Source organism: Mus caroli, chromosome 12 (genome assembly GCF_900094665.2).
Source record: "Mus caroli chromosome 12, CAROLI_EIJ_v1.1, whole genome shotgun sequence".
NCBI classification, from domain to species: domain Eukaryota; kingdom Metazoa; phylum Chordata; class Mammalia; order Rodentia; family Muridae; genus Mus; species Mus caroli.
Window position 1 is genome coordinate 1,259,178 of NC_034581.1, and position 9,344 is coordinate 1,268,521.

The window sequence follows — 9,344 nt, forward strand, 5'->3', positions numbered from 1 at the left end:
CTACATACTGTTCCCACTATGATCTACATACTGTTCCCACTATGATCTACATACTGTTCCCACTATGATCTACATACTCACTACACACTGTTCCCACTATGATCTACATACTCACTACACACTGTTCCCACTATGATCTACATACTACATACTGTTCCCACTATGACCTACATACTCACTACATATTGTTCCCACTATGATCTACATACTGTTCCCACTATGATCTACATACTGTTCCCACTATGATCTACATACTTACTACACACTGTTCCCACTATGATCTACATACTTACTACATACTGTTCCCACTATCTCTGTCATTAAAAGTCCGTCAGCATCACATGACTTCAATTTGAAGTCTGCTTCCACTCTCATTTAGTTTGATGTTCTCCTGTCTCCTACAGTCACCTTTGTCACTTGCCTTTGCTGCTTGTCCATTTTATCTTTCTGAGAACACTGCCCTCTTCATCCCACCCTTACAGAAAGCATGCCCAGGTTTCAGTGCATGTCTACCATGAAAACTGCCTTGATCTCTCTCTCAAATGAGATAACTGCTCTCTTGCTCTCTCTCCCTGGATCCTCAAGCACACAGCTGTCCCAGCATGCCTCTCACAGCCCGCATCACATTTAATTACTATTACAGGTACATGTGTTGTCTTATCACTTCTCCTAGGTCATAGTCACCTTAAGAATAGAATCTGCATCTTACTGCTTTACTTCCTTATCTCTTAACAGCACAGCACCTTGAACCAGGTACTCCTGTAGCTTCAGTGCTACTTAGAACCAATTACAGACTTCCTGTGCCATCTAAAGTCCAAGGATTCCCGAAGCATAGCCAGGGAAAATAACTTTTCCCTGATTTCCTCCAAACAAACTTACCAAAGTAAAGCCAGTATTATACATTTCAAAAAACAAGGGCATTTTATCCTTCAATTTAAATATATACATACAAACAATGAAATCTATGACTGATAATATAAGTATGTAAAGATTTCAACCATATAGGCAAACCAAAATTTTAAGATACAATATATTAAAACAGACTAGGATGACCATCTAAAACACACTGCAAACACAGAGAATGATCAAACAATTTGTTCCAAACAAAAGGAAATACCTTAAGCGTTATTTAAACACTATCAAAACTTAAGAGGCAGAATTTTATTGCTAAGAATCCAAAACCAGCCATTCAAAGATAAGCTTCTCTGGACAGAAGCACAAAAGAATCAACATTACTAAAGTACAAAGGTGAGACCAGAGAGCAAAGAATCTTAAAGCCACACTTTCACTATACATGGTACCTAGGTTACCAGAAAGAAAGTCGCAGGAGTCTTACAGTGTCTGTATGGAACCCAAAGTCCAGAAAGGAGGACTGGCTCTAATTTAGCCAAGTGTGGCAAGCACTCTTGGATAGAGGCCAGTTTAAAGGTATGAATGGGACTTCCAGTCAGCCATCCATGGCTCCAATGCCATCCTAATACCTACAAGCCGTGTGATCTTACACTGGCCACTTAACTTCCCTGAACCTTATTTCCTCGTTTATAAAATGTGGTTTGTAGAGTTAGCATAATACCTGGCTCAATAAATATTTGCTGATTCTGAATGAGAGCAATACAAGAAAAGCAGGTATTCCTCTCCAAATACTTTTTGAAATTTTTGAGAGGAAATGGTCTTAATTACTTCCGTGTTAAAGTTGTCTCTCGGTATTTATGAGAGACTGATTCCAGAAACATATGGAGATATCAAAATATATGGGTGTCCAAGTGCCTTACATAAAATGACATAGTGTTTCCACATAACCTCTATTCCTAACCTTGTACACTCTAAAGTACTACTAGATTACTTACAAACCCTAATACAATATCAAGGCTTTAAATTTTATCATACTGTATTATTTAAAGAGTGATGACAAAAAAAAAACCCTATACATATTCAATACAGAAACATTTTTTAAATTTTTAAAAAATGTTTTTAAATTGTTTAAAAATGTTTTCTTTATTCATCCTGACCAGTAATGGAGAATGAACATAAGGTCTCAGGTAAGCTAGGTGAGCACTCACCACTAAGCTACATCACGACCCCTTCTGGGTATTCTCTATAAATGGCTGGCTGATCTAAGGATAACCGTGGGCTGACTTCCTTCCTTAGCTCAGAGATTACGTCAAAGTTTACTAGAATTCCTAAAATTTTAAATCTTGGTAGCCAAAATCTTTAGCCTGAACCTAGTTATCTCCTCTATAATGTTACAGAGATTATTCTAAATAACCCTTAAAGCTCTTCTACTCTGAATGCTGTGGTTCCTGCAACCTCAAGGATATACTAGTTTGATTAGGGAGGGAGTGAAGGAGGCAGGGAAAGAAAGAAGGAGGGCCTATGCAGAAAAGTCAGTGATGCTTATGGAGTGGAGACCAGCTGTAATAGACCAGTTCTGACACTGTTTTTGAATATCAAGAGAACATAAAAGAAAAGGAGACACAATTTAAGTAAAGAAAATGAGAGGCTGGAGAGATGGCTCAGTGGTTAAAGAGCACTGACTGCTCTTCTGAGTCCTGAGTTCAAACCCCAGCAACCACATGGTGGCTCACAACGTAATGAGATCTGCCGCCCTCTTCTGGTGTGTCTGAAGACCACATACAGTGTACTTACATACAATAATAAATATATCTTTAAAAAAAGAAAAAGAAAAGAAAATGAAACAGGTAAGCTAAGAAGTAACATCTCTAGAGATGACTTTTTTTTTTTTCAAAACAGGGTTTCTCTCAGGTGACTATTTTTTAAGACAGGGTCTTACTGTGGTGTCCCCCAAACTGGACTCTGGGAGATTATAATGCTTTCTTCACTTATGTAGTACTTTGCAGGTTATAAAGCATTTCTGACATTATCTACAGAAGATTTTCTGGAATGGGAAATAAAAGACTTCACTTAAACGTTTTAGGGTTTGATAAATTTGTAATCTTCACGAAAAACATCAAATGACATTTAGAAAGAATTTTTTTTCCCCCAGTAGCTATGTGTCTTAGTCAGGCTTTCTATTCCTGCACAAACATCATGACCAAGAAGCAGTTGGGGAGGAAAGGGTTTATTCAGCTTACATTTCCACATTGCTGTTCATCACTGAAAGAAATCAGAACTGGAACTCAAGCAGGTCAGGGAGCAGGAGCTGATGAAGAGGCCATGGAGGGATGTTACTTACTGGCTTGCTTCCTCTGGCTTGCTCAGCCTGCTCTTTTTTTTTTTTTTTTTTTTTTTTTTCTTTTTTGGTTTTTTGAGACAGGGTTTCTCTGTGTAGCCCTGGCTAACCTGGAACTCACTTTGTAGACCACCAGACTGGCCTCGAACTCAGAAATCAGCTTGCCTCTGCCTCCCAAGTGCTGGGATTAAAGTCGTGCGCCACCACTCCTGGCTCAGCCTGCTCTCTTATAGAACCCAAGACTGCCAGCCCAGAGATGGTCCCACCATAAGGGGCCTTTCCCCCTTGATCACTAATTGAGAAAATAGCCCACAGCCGGATCTCATGGAGGCATTTCCCCAACTGAAGCTCCTTTCTCTGTGATAACTCCAGCCTGTGTCAAGTTGACACATAAAACCAGCCAATACACTATGTGTAGAATAAATTAGAAAAACAAATACAAGACAAATAGTTCTAAACATAAATTATAATTTTAGCACAAAAAGAAAAATGAAATCTGACCAATAGCTCACTTGATGGCAAAGAAGCTCAGACCTTCACAGTGACTCCCACTGCTCCACACAGGGTCAAGTGGCCGGGGATCAGATTATTCAACCAGAAAAAAAGAAAAGAACATACAGAAAATTATGAAGGAAAGAGTGAGAGCCTTGGTGATGGGTTGGGAGTGGAATGTCCACCTGCTAACAAATTGATGTTTACTATGTGCCAGATCACAGCTAAACAATGTTACTTAGCTTCATTTTTAAAAGCAATAATATGAATTTGAGTACATTGTTCCAATTTTAAATATGAAAACCTAAGGTTTAAGTACCCAAGGTTGCAGAAGCTAGGAACCTGGAAGAGCCACGACCTAACACCCCCTCTGATGAAAGTCAAGGTTCAATTTCTAAAACAACCTTAAAATTGCCTCAAAATTACAAACTGATGGGTAAAAAGCTACAAACAAAATGGATAAAAATATAGGACCTGGGTCAATGAGATGATGTGGTCAGTAAAGATGCTGGCTGAGAAGCCATAGGACCCAAATCCAATCTCTGAAACTCACATGGCAGGAGGAGAGAACCCACTCCCAAAAGCTGTCCTCTGATTTAGACATGTGTGCCATGGCATGAGTGTGGCCAAACACACACACACAAATAAGTGTTTGTTTGTGTTTGTTTGTTTGTTTGTTTGTTTTTTAAGGCATCACTGTGGGAGAGTTGGAGAATCTGCTGTTAGGATTCTGACTCTGATGGTGGGATTACATCTCTATTCTGGCATCTATTCTTATCAGTCTGATCTCTGTTCCTAGCCATAAGATTCCAGGGTCACTCAATACAATCCATGTCCCTTCCCTCCTCATTAAAGTGTGTGTGTGTGTGTGTGTGTGTGTGTGTGTGTGTGTGAATTAGAAGAACAAAAGGTGAGCAGGACTTGACTGATTGTTTTCACCTCAGAGAACGACAGTGTCTATTCTGGCATACGTTACTTACCGTTCAATGTGATTCCTACACTAAGGAAGCCTGTCACTTTAGAGAATCTCAGAAGTACTGTTCTGTGATCTGAGCACAGCCATATCACCTCTGTAATCCTGGCTACTAGGAGGCTGAGGCAGGAGGACTGAAACTTTGACACAGCCTGGGCAACTCAGCACAACTGTGTCAAAATCCAAGTGAGAAAGAACTGGGGGCTCAGCTGAGCGATAAATGGCCTGCCTAGCATTCAAAGGGCCCTGGGTTTAACTCTCCTTATCACAAAATAAATAAAATACTCTGCTATGGATGGGTTCATGGAGGGAACCAGGATGCAACCTCTTTAGCTTGCACTAATGGAAGACTTACACATGGTGTCAGTGTTTAATAATGACCTACTACATTAAGCAGTATGTCCCGGAAAATATAAAATAATGATTTCTATGCTTTGCAGTAACTCAAATACCACACAGTCACGAGCCATTTCCAAAACTACACTAGGTTATAGGAAAAAAGGTTATATATCCTTAAATTAAGTAACTAAGAATAGTACCAGCTGCCACCAGGCTATCTTATGACCCAGCACCATATAATAAGGAATAGGCATACAGTCTAACTAAAATGTAAAGCTTAAGATGCCTACACATCACTTCCTATGTTAAGAAAGAAAGAAAGAAGGAAAGGAAGAAAGGAAGGAAGAAAGAAAGAGCCCACAAGGTCTATTTATCCTCAGTGGCCAATGACAAAAGAAAAAAATGATTGCTTAAGGTGACAGAACAATGAAGGAATCTGTTCCTGAGATCTCTAGTCTATTCTATTTGTAGGGTCAAATCTATACAAATGAGGAGAAACATAAAATTCTGTACAGTTCTGTAACCTGGACCAGATCTAGGGCTCTGTCATCCAGCTCCTGAAGCCAGAGTATTCCATCCAACCCCACACCCATGTGAGCATCTAGAGTTTGCAGATAACGCAGCAAAGCACCCACCACAGTGATTTTTGAACCTCTGCCAGGAAAGTAAAAGCTAGCCCTCTGAGAATGACTGTGATTATCAATGCCAAGGCCATAATGAGCATCCTAGGGACCTCTATTCATAACCTAGAAACTACTGAGTCTTGTATACTTAGGATGAACTCCATACTTGCCTAAAATGAAACCTAAGATGGACCATAGCTTAAGGCCAGCCAACTCTGTAAAGAAACGCAACACAACAAACAACTTGGACTCCTTAGCAGAAAGTACAGCAAACTGAAACAAGAAACAGAGGTGCTGTTGCCCCAAGAGAAGGCATGTGAAGCCGGTGACAACTGAACAAGGAGAGCTGAACGTCCTTGAAAAACAATTAGTAGCACCTGGTCCAGAGCCTGATTGGAAACAGCTTTTCCCAGGGATGCCCGGCATCCTCACTCTCTCTCCCTCTCTCCCGACCCGCCTTTCAGCACCTCTCCGCCACCCTCGATTACTCAACATTAAGTCCTGGTGAAGATCGCTCCCTGGATTAACAGGATCAAGAGGACATGAAGAGAACATTCCATCCTGGGAACAACACATTTACGTTATTTAGACCTGTGTACCACCCTTCACTATAGATTTAGAAGCATGACATTTTGCCAACAGTTTTACAGTATACACCAGCCAGCACTATAGCTACCTAATCCTCTGCCCACCAAAAGATCAACACATATGCAAAAATGGGAAGTTCAGCAAAAAAAAAATATATATATATATACACACACACACACATATATACATATATACTGTGACCCTAACTCCTGTAGCAGTCAAAGAAACGTCTTCAGTAGTAGCAGTGTCTTCCCATCACCCCCACCTCAGGTTGCCCTTACTGCTTCCTGGTATAAGCAAGCTCTCAGGATTATACAAACTGCTGCTGCTTCTGATTCCAGACCAAATTTCTAGAAATAAAATCCTGGAATTGAGGGAGAAATAAAAACAAATGTTGTCAGAAAGCAGGAGAAAGAAATGCATTGTGTAGATAATCCCGGTTAAAGTGAACAATCGTCATTAGTTCCATAGAGTTTTTATTTTCTCTCAATAAAACCGCTTAGCCAAAATTGTAGATCTAAAAACATTCCCTCAGCTTAAACCACACACACAAAAGCAATTTTATAGACACAACCCTATAAATTTTCTCAGAAATAAGGAAGAGATTAACTGTAAATTATGTAAAATTTAAGCTTTGCATCTATAAACCAAAGTTCAGTATGGATTAAATTCGTGTAATAGATTAACATAAAATGTCTGCAAAATCAAACCGACTCTTACAAGCAATGAGCCTCGGATTTTCTCTCGATCTCCTTAAGTCTGAATAAGAAATGGAGAGAACACAGGACAGACTTTAGGTCACAGAACCAACTTGGCCCTTTCCACAGAGTACAAGAGATAAAGTAGAAACACTTCCATTTTACCTACTTTATGACAAATTACTCGAGGAATGCCTATTTATGAAACTGAATCAAATCCCATGGCTACCTTTAACCCAAAACTATTTCTAGCTCGGGAGCCAAAGACCCAAGCAAATAAGCAAATACTTTCTTTTCACCTTATTCCCAACATGAAGAAATCCGACACCCCCCCCCCTCCTCCTGCTACATCACAGCTTCTGTGAAGCTAGATGAGGCCCCTTTGGCCGACTCTTTTTTTTTTTTTTTTTTCCCTTCAAGACTAACCTCCAACCAATTCCAGCCTAGGAAGCAAACCTCAAACAAATTTAACCCTTGAAATCCACCCCTACGAGTTTACCAAATAGTCTGAGCTTCACTGCAGGACTGCCATGCAGACACTTAAAAGATTTCTTCATGAAGTGAAAGCATTATGCTTCACAAATCATCACCATCATTTCTCTTGTCAATCATCGGGTGCTGGGACAGCGATTCACCTACGAACTCCTTACTCGCCAACATCACACTTCACATTTAAAAACTTAACTGTTTGGAAAGAGAAAAAAGAGAAGTCACCTTCTCCACAAGGACACCTGCCTCGCCTCTTCAGTGTCTCTATAAGGATAGAGGAGCCAGAAAGGCTAACATACTCCCCAGCTTAAAGTTTCTCTCCCTACCAAACTCTTCAGCCACAGTACCTGGGCTTGTCCTTGTCACACACAGTCAATCCCTCCGTCTCCCTCTAACATCTTCACACTACAGGGTGTCTGGCCCATGGGAGTGACTGCTTTTTTTTTTTTAATGTATATACAAATAAAATTAAACGAGCCACCGCAGAGGTGTGGTAAGGACCGAGGACCCCGGTGTCCAGTTTCTCTGAGTCTCTTCCAAGCGACTATGGAGAGCTCAAGTCCCATCACTGACCATTAACCAGCCCTACCTACAATCGTTGGACCAACGTGTGTTGCTTGTCTTTCTAGGTCCTTTCAGCAGAACCTTCCAAGGGGACCAAATTCCAGCCGCAAGAGGAAAATCTCCTTTATCCGCCCATTCCTACCTCCGAAACCCTGGTCCCAAAGGGAGAAAGGCAAGTGCAGCCAGGCTAGGCAAAGGGGCCGTCGAAAGCTGCACCCACAGAAAAGCATGCCGAAGTCGCCCCCATTTCGCTGTCCGGGCGAACAAGATTCAGAGAGGCTGACAGGCTGGCCAAGGTCACCGTGCTTGCTCGTCGGGGCCGAGGGGCGCCCGCGCCTACTTCCGGCTCCCCCTTTCGGCGGCGGCTCCGGGCGCCCGCTCCCCACCCGGCCCGGGGCCGCGCGCCCTCCGCGGATGCTCGCACTCCACTAACTAGGGCAACTGGAGTGCGCCGCAGGGACGGCGCTCTGCAGCGCGCCGCTCGCCCGAGCAGCCCCCAGCTGGTGCCGTGACAGCTGCGACCTCCGCCCCCTGCAGCCGCGCCAGGCTAGCGGGGGAACTCGAGAAAAGTGGCAGCGGGAGATGGGTCCCAGAGCAAGCAGAGCCGGGACGGAGGGCGCCGGCTGCTCCCCGCCCCCTAGGGCCGCCGCGGCCGCGCGGCTCGTGACAGCTGCACCCACCGCGAGGCTCCCGCCGCCGCCGCCACCGCCGCCGCCGCCACTCACCTGCCTCCGCCGCCGCCGCCTCTGGGCCGCGCTCCCCTGCGCCGCGCTCACTCGCGACTGTGGCGGCGCCACCGCGGACTCCGCCGCTCCTCCGGCCCGGCGCCCGTCCCCCGGGCCCAGGCGGCCCGCCGCCGCCGCCTCGGCTCTCCGGCCCCCCTCCTCCGGAGCAGGAGTCCCCCCACTTCAAGGGGGATGCAGAACCACCCCGGCACAAGCTGTGCTTGAGGGAACAGCAGCGAACTGCAGCCGAAGCGCTTGAGGCCGCGCTCCGACCGACGGACGACAGGACGAGGTGAATCGCGTCAGTCTCCCGCTCGCTCGGCCTGAAGAACAGGCATTTCAGCCGCTCTCCGCGGCCGCCATGTTCTCCTCCTCCACGGCTGCCGCCGCCGCCGCCGCCGCTGCTGCCGCCGCCGCCGCCGCCGCCCCCCCCCCCCCCCCCCGCGGCTCCGCCCTCACCCCGCCCCCTCCGCAGACAGGCCCAGAGCCCCGCTGCCCTCTGGCTCCGACGGCGCGCCCCGGGCAGCGCGACCCCTCCAGCCCCGCGCAGCGTGAAGCCGCCCCGCGCCCTCTGCCGGCCGCAGGCACGCCGGGCCCGAAGTCCTAAGGAAGTGTGAGAAAGGAGGCCCGAACTCTTCCCGCACGGACCCTCCCCTCGGGGCA

At 45.0% G+C, this 9,344-nt stretch overlaps 1 protein-coding gene across 6 annotated transcripts in view; it reads right to left on the reverse strand.

The window, feature by feature from the left end:
- Positions 1 to 9,087, reverse strand: part of Ncoa1 (nuclear receptor coactivator 1) — a 234,321-nt gene extending 225,234 nt beyond the window's left edge. For 4 of the 6 annotated variants that reach the window (XM_029484858.1, XM_029484860.1, XM_021178633.2 and 1 more), the window contains exon 1: positions 8,682 to 9,069. The gene's annotated coding sequence lies outside the window, so the exon portion shown is untranslated. Of the gene's footprint in view, positions 1 to 8,098; positions 8,313 to 8,681 lie in introns of those variants that run through there. The other 2 variants (XM_029484861.1, XM_029484859.1) reach the window with 2 other exon arrangements.
- Between the last annotated feature and the right edge of the window lie 257 nt (positions 9,088 to 9,344).